The sequence below is a fragment of the Talpa occidentalis genome, unplaced genomic scaffold (assembly GCF_014898055.3).
Source record: "Talpa occidentalis isolate TD23 unplaced genomic scaffold, MPIMG_talOcc4v2.1 talOcc4.12, whole genome shotgun sequence".
Classification (NCBI taxonomy): Eukaryota; Metazoa; Chordata; class Mammalia; order Eulipotyphla; family Talpidae; genus Talpa; species Talpa occidentalis.
Genome location: NW_023601212.1, coordinates 71,592,760 through 71,605,915, shown reverse-complemented (window position 1 = coordinate 71,605,915; position 13,156 = coordinate 71,592,760). Strand labels below are relative to the sequence as shown.

At 48.2% G+C, this 13,156-nt stretch overlaps 1 long non-coding RNA gene across 1 annotated transcript; it reads left to right on the top strand.

The window, feature by feature from the left end:
* The first annotated feature begins 896 nt into the window (after window positions 1-896).
* LOC129145559 (uncharacterized) lies at window positions 897-8,714 on the top strand. The gene is made up of 3 exons (XR_008551303.1): window positions 897-1,031; window positions 2,906-3,059; window positions 8,661-8,714. It is a non-coding gene; the product is annotated as an uncharacterized LOC129145559 (long non-coding RNA).
* The last annotated feature ends 4,442 nt before the right edge of the window (window positions 8,715-13,156 follow it).

Sequence of the window (13,156 nt, the reverse complement as noted above, 5' to 3'; positions counted from 1 at the left end):
TCTTGGGAGAGGCCTCCTCTTCTCCACTGGGGTTGTTAGGGCCTCCATCAGAACTGCTCTGGGCCAAGGGTGGGGGGAGAGAAGCTTTGGGAAGGAGGACTCCCCTTAAGTAGCCATCACAATGGTAGCTTACTGAGCCCAGCATGGAGTTAATTGTTTCAGTTTCCGGTGCTAATTTTCTTGGGCCACAGTGGCAAAGCACCACCAGGTGGCTGAAAGCACAGGCATGTATTCTTTCCCAGCAAGGCTAGATGTCCTAGATCAAGGTGCAGGCAGGGTTACCCTCTTTTTGAAGGCCAGGGGAGAATCCTTCATCTCTCCCAGCTCCCGGTGGCCCCTTGGCTTTCATTTCTTGCCTTGTAGCTGCCTTGCTCCATCTCTGCCTCTGTTGTCACCTGGTCTCTCCCTGTGTGTCTCTGTTCTCCTGTTATGAGGACACTTGTCATTGGATTGAGGGCCCAATGTCAGGGTGCAATTTAGCCCCAGGCCAAGGACTGACTTCTTCACATGCTCTTCCTTGGCTCTTGTTCCCATTATTCTTTCCCCAAATAAGCTATTTGCCTTGAGCCATATCCAGGTCTGCTTTGGGGACCCACCCTGGGACCATGGGTATGGCTCAGTGACATCCTGTTGCTGGTTTTCTACAGAAGTCGAGCTCCCTGAGTGTGAAGAATTTGGTTACCAAGCTGTACTCCCCAGTCAGCCTGGAGCTGGCTGCCCCAAAGATGGCGACGGAGGCCAGCAGCCCGGTGCTGAGTGCCCAGGCCCTCAAAGAGATGGCCGTGAGCACCAAGAGCATCTCTCTCATTGCGGCCACCCGGCGCTCCAAGGCCCAGGACCGTGAGGGCAGCAGCCGCCGCTCCTCTTTCCACCTTCCAGAGGAGGACTCCAGGGACCCCAAGTCTTGTGCCACCCCAGATTCCATCCCAGCAGACAGGAAGTGGCCCCACAGTAGCCCCAGCCGGGACCGCTCTCTGGAGAGGAAGGCCAGGAAGAAGCAGTCACCCTCCCTCCCCTGGAATGTGCAACAGGTGGGTAGACACTGGCCAGGGTGTGCCTCACCCCATCTCAGGGGCCCAGCCAGAAGGGCAGCGTGTTGTGCCGAGGACCAGCCTCGGTGAAGTAATGATGAGAACTTGGGGTCCCTAGATGCAAAGGACATGAGAAGACCAGGGCCCCCACACTGCACCTTCACTGTTGCCATTTCCAATCTGAAGCCACATGCAGACGTATTGTATGTGGTTATCTATTTTTTTCTAAAAAAATAACATTATTAATATCATTAATATATGAAAAATAACATTATTCATACATTTTCATGTGTCTTTAAAGTACTTGTATCTTAACTTGAAAAAGTACGTTATCTGCTTGTAAAACACGGTAATTGAATGATAATCATGGGAGTGGTGAGTTGTTAAGAACCAGCCACCACCAGGTGTTTTTTCTGTTGAGTTTGGCACGGGGCCTGGTACACACGGGCCCTCTATCATTATCTGTAGGGCAATGACCTGCCGCATACAATTCCACTCATGCCTACTTTGTGGTTTTCTATTCCTGCTAAGTGGTCATTGAGGTTGCCTTCCATTTTTTTACTAACACACAAAATGCTTCATGACCCAACATGAATAGTATTTTTCATTTTGAATGACTTTCTTGGGATATTGGACAATGCTGATCTGTGGAAAAGTCTCAGTGAAATAGGATCAAGCAAAAATCAGAGCACACAACAGTGTTAAACTGATTACAACTCTGTGAGATTATGTTTGCTTTGTGGGTGGGGCGGGTCTTACACAGGTTTATTTATTTCCCGTGAACACTTGGTTAAATAAACTGGAGTGAGGGTGAGAAGGCCACTCCCTGGGTGGGTTGTCTAGTGGCTGGGTGTCTGGTGGATCTGCCTCTGCTGTCCAGCATTCTTGCCCTGGGGACACATAGTGGAAGGTTGCTGAGTCCAGTGACTTGTTCAGTAGAAATAAAGGTAGGACAGGGCCTTCCTGGTGGCCTAGGGGTTAAGTCTCAGCGCTATCACCACTATGACCTGAGTTCAATCCCTGGCTAGGGAACTAAACCACATCTGGTGGAGCAGACCGCTCCTGTCTCACCCACTGCTGCACTTAGCAGTATATTTCAGGACATCTGCCCATTCTGCTCCCCACTATGTCTCTGGTGAACCCTCTAACCCACTGTACCTCTGGCCTACACCCCAGTTTCAACTTAAAAATGAAAAAAAAAAATAAATGTAGGACAATAACAGGGAGTAGTTGAAGTGGGGGAGAAAGAAAGGATATTATAAGATCTGTGGTCCACAAGCTGGGACCCAGGAGCACTAATGGTAGAAGTTCTAGTCCAAAGGCAGGAAAAAGTCAATGACCCAGCTCAAGGCAGTCACACAGGAAGAGTCTCTCTTAGGTGAGTCAGCCCTTTTGTTCAGTTCAAGCCTTCAACTGATTGGATGAGGCCCACCCACATTAAGGAAGGGAATCTGCTCTACTCAGTATTTCTACTTAAATGTTAGACTCTTCTGAAGCACCCTCAAAGACATACCCAGAATAATGTTTGACCAAATATCTGGGTACCCGTGACCCCGTGAAGTTATTAACCCAAAAAATTAGCTACCAAGTGGGTTTAGATGAGAACCCCCTCCCTGGTAGGGTCAGGGGTGAGAAGGGAAAAGGTGGGGACAAACAGCCATGAGAGATCATTTGTGTATTCATCCTTGGGGGTGAAGGAGAAGGTTCTCAATGACTCTGCCCATTATATTCATTGAGGTACCCTGCATGTCCTTGGTGGTCTGCACAGGCTGGGCATTAATGAATGCATGGCTTCAGCTCAAAATGACCTTAGCATTTCACCCCTTCACTCCCCACTCCCCACACCCTGCCATGCTGTATGTTTTTCCCTGCAGGTCACGGAGAAACTTCAGCCCCCCTCCGTAGAATACTTGTGTGAGAGTCAGCCACCCCCTGCACTCGCTCAACTGTCAAAGCCATCGGGAAAGAGCTTTTTCCCTGCTGTCCCTGCAGCTTCCAAGACAAAACCCAGCCTCAGTTTCCACGCAGGTACAGTACATCACAATCTTAAGATGGCCTCTCCTCCTGAATGTAAATCTTCAGAAAGTGGGGACCATGGGGCTGTTAGCAGCTGGCTGCTCTGGGGTATGAGTGAGTTTTATGTTTTTTAGGACAGTGAGTGAGCCAAGGCCATTGTCTTTGTGCAAAGAAGTATTTCCCAGGGTTCTTAGTTTTGCTTCTGGCCTACCTCCAGTAGGCTGCCTTTATTTGGCCTGAACCCTTGGCTCCTAAGTCTTCCCTCAATTTAGGTTTGAACCCTCGCTCCTGTCATGGTTGGCATTACAAAGAATATATGTTGTGAAGATTTTGGAATGTAAATAAAATAAAAAATAAGAAAAAAAAAATCACTGTTCATCCACTACCCAGAAAGATGACAATAAGATGACTTCCCTGCTTGGCTGAAAGGTGATGTGGGCTTTGGCCTCTATTATGGATATTAGAGTTGTTTCTGATTTATGTCTGTTGTTAAAGCAGTTTGGTGGATGTCAGTGCTCAAAGGGCACCTCCACACTGTTACTATCCTTCAATAAGTGAAGGACAGAAGTGGAGACCTAGCGTTTTGAAAGGTCTGGGCAGTTTGATGTCTCCATGGCCAGTCCTTGCAGTGGATGTGAGAGCATTGGGATATACCACTGGCTATGTAACATCAGCTCACATTTATTGAGCACTTAATATGTGCCAGACAGCATGTCCTCACCAAGGACATGAGGCAAGAAATAACTGTCATCTTTATTACACTGAAGAGGAAATTGAGGCATAGAGAGGTTAAGGGACTTGCTCCAGGTCACACAGCTTGGAGGGCAGAGTTGGGATCTGAAGCAAGGGAAGCTGGCTCTGGGTCCCTAGCTCTTAATCATATATCCACACACCCTTTTATTTCTTGTTGTAGTAGAGTGCTTGATCGATAGTTCAAGGACAGAGGAAGCAGGTTACACATCTACATTCAGTCTTGCTGATGAGTGTGCACCTTGGCACAAACTGATTCATAGCCACCATTTCAAAGGCTTTTCAGAAATCTTTGATCTTGGCGGAATTCTGTGATTTGTCAACTGGCTATTATAATTGCTGGGAACAGGCAGTTCTGTAATAACACTTAAAAAAAAAACTTAAAACACTTTTAATAAAACAAAGTATTCTTTATCCTTATGTCATTTTCTGCTTTCAAAAATTTCTATTTATTTGTTTTTATTCTGTTTATATAGCTCATAAAACAATAAAAATCACAGAAACTGCGGAGCAGTTAGGAGAGGAAACTTTGAAGTGCATGGGGGCTGGGTTGACTCTCAACACCTCTCCTCCCAGCTGGCAGGCAGGTGACGTAAATGCTGATCTCCATTTCTTCACCTGGAGGAAGTGCTAAAGATGCACCTATGGGGGGTGGGTGGGCATGAATGCCTGTGAACTAGCAGGTGTCCTGAGCCTGAGTGAGTATAGTAGATGACTTAGCCAGAAGGTTCTAGTCTCCTGTGATCATACTCTGCTTAACCCCAAGCACAGAAGTTGATGTTTCTATCTCCTTTAGGGTGAGGTCCCCTGGAAAGCAAAATCTGCTTTTTTTCAGAGGCCCCCTGAAAGCAAAATCTGCTTTCCCTCATGTTTTATTATGAAACTCCCAATCTATATAGAAATAGAACAGCATATACCTCTGAGGCAGCCTTCAACATGGACCAAAACCCAGTCACTTGGGTTTTAGTGGTCTTTCGCACATTTTCCTTCATTTACTTGTTTGCTTTCCTGGAGAAGTTTCAAAAAAATCCCAGCTCACATTATTTCACCCATAGACATGTCAAAAGCTCTAACTGATAACAGATATTATATGTCACAGCTAATTAAGAGCTAAGAATTAAGAGTAATTCTCTAATATCATTTAATGCCTAGTCATGTACAATAGAAATCAGTCTTTTTCAAATCGAAAAGAGTGGACTATAACTGAATTGGTAAGAAAGGGGTACCTATCTTTGTTGGAACCAAGCTGACTTTCTGGTCTACTGGGTGGTGCTGAGACCTTTCTTGATGCTCTAAGGAAAAACTGAACCCTCATCTCTCATTTGTGTCTCTGGAGAGTCCTTGTGGGGTGCAGAGATTCTTACTCTACAATTATATGTCCCTGGTGAAAAAGTCAGAGCATATTAGAGGTGATGGTCCTTTGAGATCTGTAGCCCAATTGGTTCAGATCAGTAAACTGAGGCATAGAGAGTAGAAGAGATATCTCTAGGGTCACATAACATGTTGATGGCACAGCCAGGGCTGGCACCCCTATGTTCCCCACCCTGTGCTGGCTCTTCTGCTTGGAGAGCACACATCTGTAATTGGCAGATATGCAGTAATACCTGCAGGTGTTGCTACAGGAACTGTGCTGCCACTTTTCGGTGGGAACGCAATTACAGCAATCGCGGAGCAGGTTTGCAAGGCAAGACTACTACTTCAGCAGAAGTTCTTGTGTCATTTATTGAAATCATACAGGCTCGTAAAGGCTGATCATGCGACAGTGGTATGAGGGATAGTGTCTGGAGGGTGGGTTTGGAACTGGGGACAAGGTATTACCAGGAACAGAGAAGGGGACATCATGACCATTTGTCAAGAGCCATTTGTGTCAGCAAAGCATTTGATGTTCTCACAGGCAGAGTTATCCCAAGACCACCATGGAGATAGTCACGTGATCAGGTCATCAGTGGCCTACGTGTCCTGGGGCCTGCCTTGTGATACGGGCTATACTCTTCTAGGTAGTCAAGGAATGCTCTGCTGTGATTTGCAGATAGCAAATAGGTCACAGTTGCCCGTGAGTGGCCAGCTAGTAGCCAGCTCATAGGAACCCACATGCAGGTAGCTGGGTAGGGGCCTGTGCAGGTCTGTACTGAAAATGAACCTTCCCAGTGAGTCTGCAGAACACACACTACAGTGTTTGCAGAGGCTTGAAACTCTGTAGGGAAGAGTCCCTGGGCAGAGTGCTGATATGATTGCTTGATGGCAGTACAGGGTAGTGGTATTGCTGGGTCTCCCAGCATGCCCTGCTGTGTACTGCCTCTGGGTGTGCAGTTACAGCCAGGCCCTGGGTACATCTGAGAGGAAGGAAGATCAGCACTGACCAGGCCAGTGGAGACGAGAAAAGAATAAACTCATTTATCTTCACAACATCCCTCTTAAATAGGTGTCCATTTCAGAATCTGATAAGCAAGGCGAAGGGAGGTAATGGAGCTCACCAGGGACACACAGACCTGTGGGTGGCAATGCAGGTCTGCTGACCCTTCTGTCTCCAGGGGTTCCTGCGCTTTTGCCCTCATTCCCATCCTAGGTGGTGTGGGAGCTAGACCCTCCCTGAAACTACCTCCCAGGTCAGTTTGGAAGATTGAAACTTATTCTAAAGGTTTTCTAAAAGGCCGTTGAATTCCTCTAAATGAGGAACTCTTCCACCTTAATTAAGGGCTCCTTGACTAATATCCAGAACAGCTTAACATGTATATAGCTAAAGCAGAGATTGCAAACTGACCATTTATAAACCACATCCAGCCTGAGCTCAGGGTTGGGGATGGGGAAGCTGTCTACTTGCCCAGAGAACAGTTGAAAATAATATGAAAAGTCAGAATGCACATAAAATGCAAAAATCTAGCAGTTCTTGCAAGAGGAAGCTCTGGAGAGAGACAGCTGCCCCCTCCTGACTTCAATCCTGACATGCTATCAGCCTTTCCCAGTGAGCTCTTCACCTCAGACACATCCCCCTGAAGGGACTGTCCAAGGAACTTGTGTGCTTGTTCCTTGTCCTCCTCCCCTGCTGCCGCAGAGGCTGTGTGCAGGGACATCTGTTAGTGTCGTTCCCTGCTATGGGTCCAGGTCAAGTCCTGGCTCAATAAGCAGCGGTCAGTGGGTGGAGGGCTGAATGCCGCCCCCCCCCCCATCTCTGAGGTCAAGGGTTCAGCTGTCATTATCTGCTGAGCTTGCTGGGTCTCCTGGCCTCCTCCCCTCTCACCTCTTTTTTTGTTTCCTGCCTGGACCATGTGCACATCTGATTTTGTGGGCCTTGGAATGCTTTAGTCCAAAGTTCAGGCTCGTAAATTTTAGGTAAACCCCACATAACAAAACTCATTATTTTAATGTGTACAATATAGGGGCATTTAGTAATCTCATAATTTTGTGCATCCACCACCACTATTTAGTTCTAGAGCACTTCATTACCCCCAGAGGAAACCCTGAACCCATTAAGTAGTAACTTCCTACTGTTTTTTCCCCTGGCTATTGGCACTCACTAATCCACATTGGGTCTTTGGATTTACCTATCCTGGTCATTTCATATACGTGGAATCATGCAGTATATGGTTTGGGGGCTTGTTTCTTTCTCTTAGCATCGTGTTTTCAATGCTTGTTTAAGTTGACGCACAAATCAGAACTTTATGAATTTTTGTGATTGAGTAATATTCCAGTGTATGCATGGACAACATCGTGTTTATTCATCCATCCATTGATGGACACTTGAGTTGTTTCCACCTCTTGGCCATCATGAGCGGTACTGTTATTACTGTCTGTGCACAAGTTTTAGTTTAGGTATCTGTTTTCAATTTTTTGAGGTGTGTACCTAAGAGTGGAAACTGGATCACAAGGTAATCCTGTTTAACTTTTTGAAAAATTGCCAAACTGTCTTTCAGAGTCCTTGCCCCATTTCACATTCCACCAGTGGGGCCTGAGGCTAAAGTCCTTGTAGTACTTGTTAATTTTTTGTGACTCTCTCATTTGAAAGAAACGGAAACTGAGGCTCAAAGAGAGGAAGTGACCCACAGAGGGTCAGATGAAAAGGCAGTTGCAGACATGAGACGAAAACCCTGACTTCTCAACTCCCATTCACTCACGGATGTACTCAGCGAGAAGTTATTGAGCCCTGTTTAAGTGTCAAGCACTCTGCTGGACCCTGGGGAGACAGTGCACAAAATACAGCCCTTCCTCTTGTGGAGCTGGCTTTGATTTAGGGGAGACAGACATTTCAATACAAATGTGTTAGTGATGCCAGTGTTGGAAAGAGAATAAAGAAAATGAGGTGGGTAGAGGGGAAGGATGGTATGGCTTTAGCTCCAGAGGTCTGGGGCCTCTAGGGAGTGACAAATTGCTTCTTTGTTGAGCAGAGAACTGAGGATGTGGGTGCCTAACCCCTCTCTGACAGAGATACCCACTTCTCTCTGCCATACCTCCCCTTGCTTCCTTTCCTGTTTGATGATGAGGTCTGATTAGCTTTCCTCAGTTCATCAGACACTGATGACCTAGGAAATCCCTTGTATTGCCCTGTGATGGTCAGCTGAGAACAAAGAGAGAACAGAAGAAAAGGAAGAACAAAGTTGTTGGAGAAGGGACAAAAGCACCAAAAGCCGGCAGAGTGTGAAAGCTCCAGAAAAACCAGAGCTCAGGAGTTCATCTTAAAAAAAAAAATCCCTTCTCAGTGCTGTGTGGTATACAAATGAGGTGACTGGAGCAAGGTGACTGGAGCTGGCACATAAAATGTGCGCAACATGTTTCATCTATTCATCTCTGTTTAGTTTAGTCCCGGAATTCACTGGGTGATCCCTAAAAATATAATAAAATTCTCTTATCTCTGGTGTCACTGTTTAGATGAGAACACGCTTCACGTGCCAGAGGTCAGCTTCACCTTCCCCAGCGCCATGTGGCAGAGCAGCGCAGGCCCCAGCCGGGCGCCCCTCCTGCCCCGGGACATCCGAGGTCAGTGCCTGCTTCCCTCCCTTCCCTGGCATCCGGATTTGTACGCTGACCTCCATGCAGAGAAGTCAGAGGGTGGCATACCTGACTGCCTCACACATGACAGCTCACCAGGGCTCCCTCCTCTGTCGGGAGTTAACTTTAACCTGTTCTCTCATGGAACTGTTTCAGAAAAGGTTAAGAACTTCTCATTAAGGGTTCTTGGGGAAAGGGTGTCAAAGTGTTTACTAGTCCTGACCTTGGGGCTGGAAGCTCCCAACCCGGAGCAGCCTGAGTAATAGCCAGTCGTCCATTGCTGGCTTTAACGTGTCCTTAAATGTGAGGGAAGGGACATGTTCCCCAAGGATTCGTGTGTCCAGCATGGTGGAGACAATGGCTGGGGATAGGCCTGAATACTACTACTAGAGTAGCAGAGGCCAAGACTTGGAAGTGAGGCCTACTTTGGGAGGTGAAGTCCCTGGTCCCAGGAAGGTGGTCTGGGGCATGGGCAGGGCTGAAGGAAGGAGAGGACCCATGTGGGCTTTGAGCTGTATGGCCAGTGACTTAGGCCAGGGATGGGGCATCCATATGGGAGGCAGCCAAGGAAACCCGGCTGGGACGCTGGCTTTGCTGGCATTTACCTTGCCCATTGGCTAAAGTCTTTCCATCCCTTCCAGGGTCAACAGACAGTGGAGGCCGACGTCACAGCCCACTGCCCCCCAGCAACCCCCGCAAGCACCACAGTGGCAGTGCCAAGAGGACAAGAAGAGCCAAATGACATGGTGGTGGCAGAACAGGATGCAGGAGAGTGGCCTGGAGGCTCATCCCAGCCCTGAGGTCTCTCTGCACTGAAGCTGGATTTGAGAGGGGCCCTGTTAGGGACACTTAGAGGGGCAGCCCTTTGCACTGGCTCTGGTGTCTCCCTCCTCATGCCCATTGGAAGGAGGCCTTCCTGGGCGAGAGAGCCCTTCCTGGGACTCCTCTTGGGGAGCCTTGGACCTCCGGCTAATGCGAATCAAGACAGAATTGTCAAGGTCCATGAAGCCAGCCCTGGAACCTGGAACCCAGATGTCGAAGTTCCAGTCACATTAGGATTGTATAAGTTTCAGCCATTTTCTCATTGAGATAGAAGACAAATGTTTAGAAAAGCTCTGAGCACCATCCTGTGGAGAGCTGGGCCATCACCTTGTCTGCTGTGGGCATTTGCTATAGTTTCAAATCACCACCCTTATACCCTGATTTCAGGGAACCCCTCATTTGGAAACTGTAGGGACCAGTGATACCTCCCTTGGGGCAGGAACCACCAGGTGGGGAGCAGAGACAAGCTCTGTGGATTTGGGGAGCCAGCACAGCCATGCTGGGAGGTAGAGGTGTGTTGAGGTTTGAGGCCTGAGTGGAACCAAACCACATGCTGGGCACTGCAGCCTGGCCTCACACTCGCTACACTGCCTGCTGTCAAGGAAGATGTGCTAGAGGCTTTACCCAAGCCATGTGTCCTTCCTGGGTTTTCTTGAGGAGTGTGCGGAGTGGGGAGGTGGCTCCCATTTACATTTGGGGTTTTGCTGCTGCTTTGCTGGAGATCTGCTGTGGGTACCATCCAGTGCTATTGTGGGGCCTCTTTGAAATCTCTCTGAATTCTGCCCTGGACATTTCTACAGGCCCTCCTGGCCCCAGAGTACTCCCTGCCTCTGCTCCTGCCCTGTATCCCTGGGTCGTGGCAGGAAGAGGGGAGACTGCCCTGGAGCTGGCCACTCATTTGGTACACTGAGACCTCTGATGCTTTCTCATTTCCAACCTGGACTCTGGAGCTCCATCCTGATAATGAGGCTACTTACATTGGCAGGGGGTCCAAGACGGGGAGCAGTGGCTTGTGGTCTAGTGTGGTTCAGTGGCAGGACATGAGTTCCAGGATCAAATAGCCTGAGCCTGCCTGCCTCTCTCGTGGGCCTCAGTGTCTTTACCTGTTGAAATGGAGACAATGACCTCAGGAGCAGGAAAGGCGAAGATTCATACAGGAGAGATGTTCAGTATGGTGCTGGCACACAGTGAGACACCACTATGGGATTTCCATGTGGGGGCCTCAGTTTCCCTTTGTGCAAACTGCGTAATCTATTGCCACAGTCTCTGATGAGAAGTTTTTAAATGTGAAATATGATTATAAAAAATATGAACAAAGGGCCTCCCCGGTGGCGCAGCGGTTGAGCGCTGGGTTGCGAAGATGCCCACAGCCTCTGCAGCTCCGGTTCGATCCCCGGCTGCTCCCCGAACACCGGAGGAGGGTCCCGCATGGTGCACAGACCTCTCCTGCCACCTGCTGCTCCCCTCAGCAGTGTACTTCGGTCCTTTTGCCTGCTCTGCTCCCCGCTCTGGCTCTGGTGAATTCTCTCACCCTCCCGCGCTTCTGACTGTACCCAGTGCTTGTATAAATAAATAAATAAATAAATCTTAAAAAAAAAAATATGAACAAAGAAATGCAGTGGGCTCGTGCAGTTGTGGAACATTCACCTGTGAATTCTTTCCCCTTCTCATCCTGACTAGAGCCCCATTTCAACAGCAGTCAGAAGGAAGTGGGCAAGTGTTTAGCTTTGACATTCAGAAACCACAGGCCCAGGTGTAAGACTGAAGAGGAAGAGATGACCCCACCCTTACTGGATGAAGATGCTGATGTTGATAGGGGTGGGGTGTAGGGAGGAGGTAGGGAGAGATTTGGGGATGCACATATGGGGGGACTTTGACCTTTGGCTTAAATTCCAGGGGAACATGTTTCAGGGAACCTGGGTAGGACAGAAATTGCTGGTTGCCCCCTTATATACGCTCTCTTTCTTCCATAATATTAGAACCTCCATTTTTTAGTTGGCTCCCAAAATAAAGACTATATTTCTCAGCCTTTTTGCAGCTGTGTGTGACCATGTGACTAAGTGCTGGCCAATGGAATATATCCCAGAAAAGACTGCTTTCAGGCATCTTTATCTTAAAGGACAAGAAACACGTATCTCAAGTCTATTTTCTTTTTTGTGTCCTCATCCTGCTGTTTGGAATTTGGATGTGATGGCTGGAACTCTAGCTATCATCTTGGGGTCATGAGGGCAAATGCCATGCCTTGGAAAGGAAGGATTCGATTGCTGAGAAAAACATGCCTCTCAACAGCGATATGTCTGACCTCCAGACTTTAACTTGAGAGAGAAGTAAACTTCTACCCAAAGCCACTGTAGTTTGGTGAATCTCATTCTGACTGATACGTGAGGGGAAGCCCAGGTTAACAAATAGAAGTCTCTGGTAGTTTGTGGAGTGACATTAGAGAGGTAGTGATGGCAGCATAGTGGGATAAGGCACGGAGGTCAGAAATAACCCGTAAAAGTTTCTCCTGAGGTGGTATGAGCACACAGCAGAAGCTTCTGATCTGATTGTTGAAAATGGATGTTTGCAGATGTAATTCATTAAGATTAAATGTAATTTAATGAATTAAATGTAATTTAATTTATATAATTCATTATGTAATTCTTAATGTAATTCACTAAGATTAAATCACCCTGGATTTAGGGTGTGTCGCAAATCCAGTGACAAGCACCTTCATAAGAGGCGAGAAACACAGAGAGAAAAAGACCATGTGACAATGGAGGCAGGGCCCGGAGTGATGTGTTTACATTCCAAGGATGCTGGAACCACCAGAGCTGGAATACGCCAGGAAAGACCCTCCCTAGCACCTTCAGAGGGAACTTGGGCCCGGGAACATCTTGATTTCAGACTTTTGTCTGCAGAACTGAGAATGAGGAAATGCTTGTTGTCTTGTGTCACTTGTTACAGCAGCAGCGGAAACCCAGCACTGTCTGGATGAGGCACCTGCATCCTGGACAAAGGTGGGCAGGGGTCAGGAAGGGCAGACCTGCTCACTTGGGCCTGCCCAGCCAGGTCTCTCTCTCAGCATCCCCGCTGCTTGGACTAGGCCGCAGGAACCCCAGGTTCTGGCCAGTTATCTGAAGCCTTTCTCTTGCACTGAGGAGCAGCCCAGAGGAGCTGGGGATTTTATCCCTACCCCAGGGGCAGAGACTAGCCCCAGATCTGACAGACAATCCCAAGGGGGTGTAACAGTCTGTCAGAAGCCCCTGAAGGACTGAGGCCCAGCTGTCCCTGAGAGGCACCTGCCGGTGTGTCAGACCCTCAGGCTTTCACTCTTTCCATCTCACACCTCACTGCGCAGCCCTAATAAACTGCCTGCATTCTGTCTCAGTGTCAGCTTTGGGGGAGCCAAACTGAGATGGGAGGGCTTCTCATAGGACCTCACGCTCCTGCACCATCTGCTCCAGGGGGAGAGCAGAGGCCTTTATGCTGACTGATACATAGGTTCTGGGAGGCTGGCTGCCTGCAGGACTTTTCTCAAGAACTTGATGCTCTGGGCAGAAATGGAACTTGTA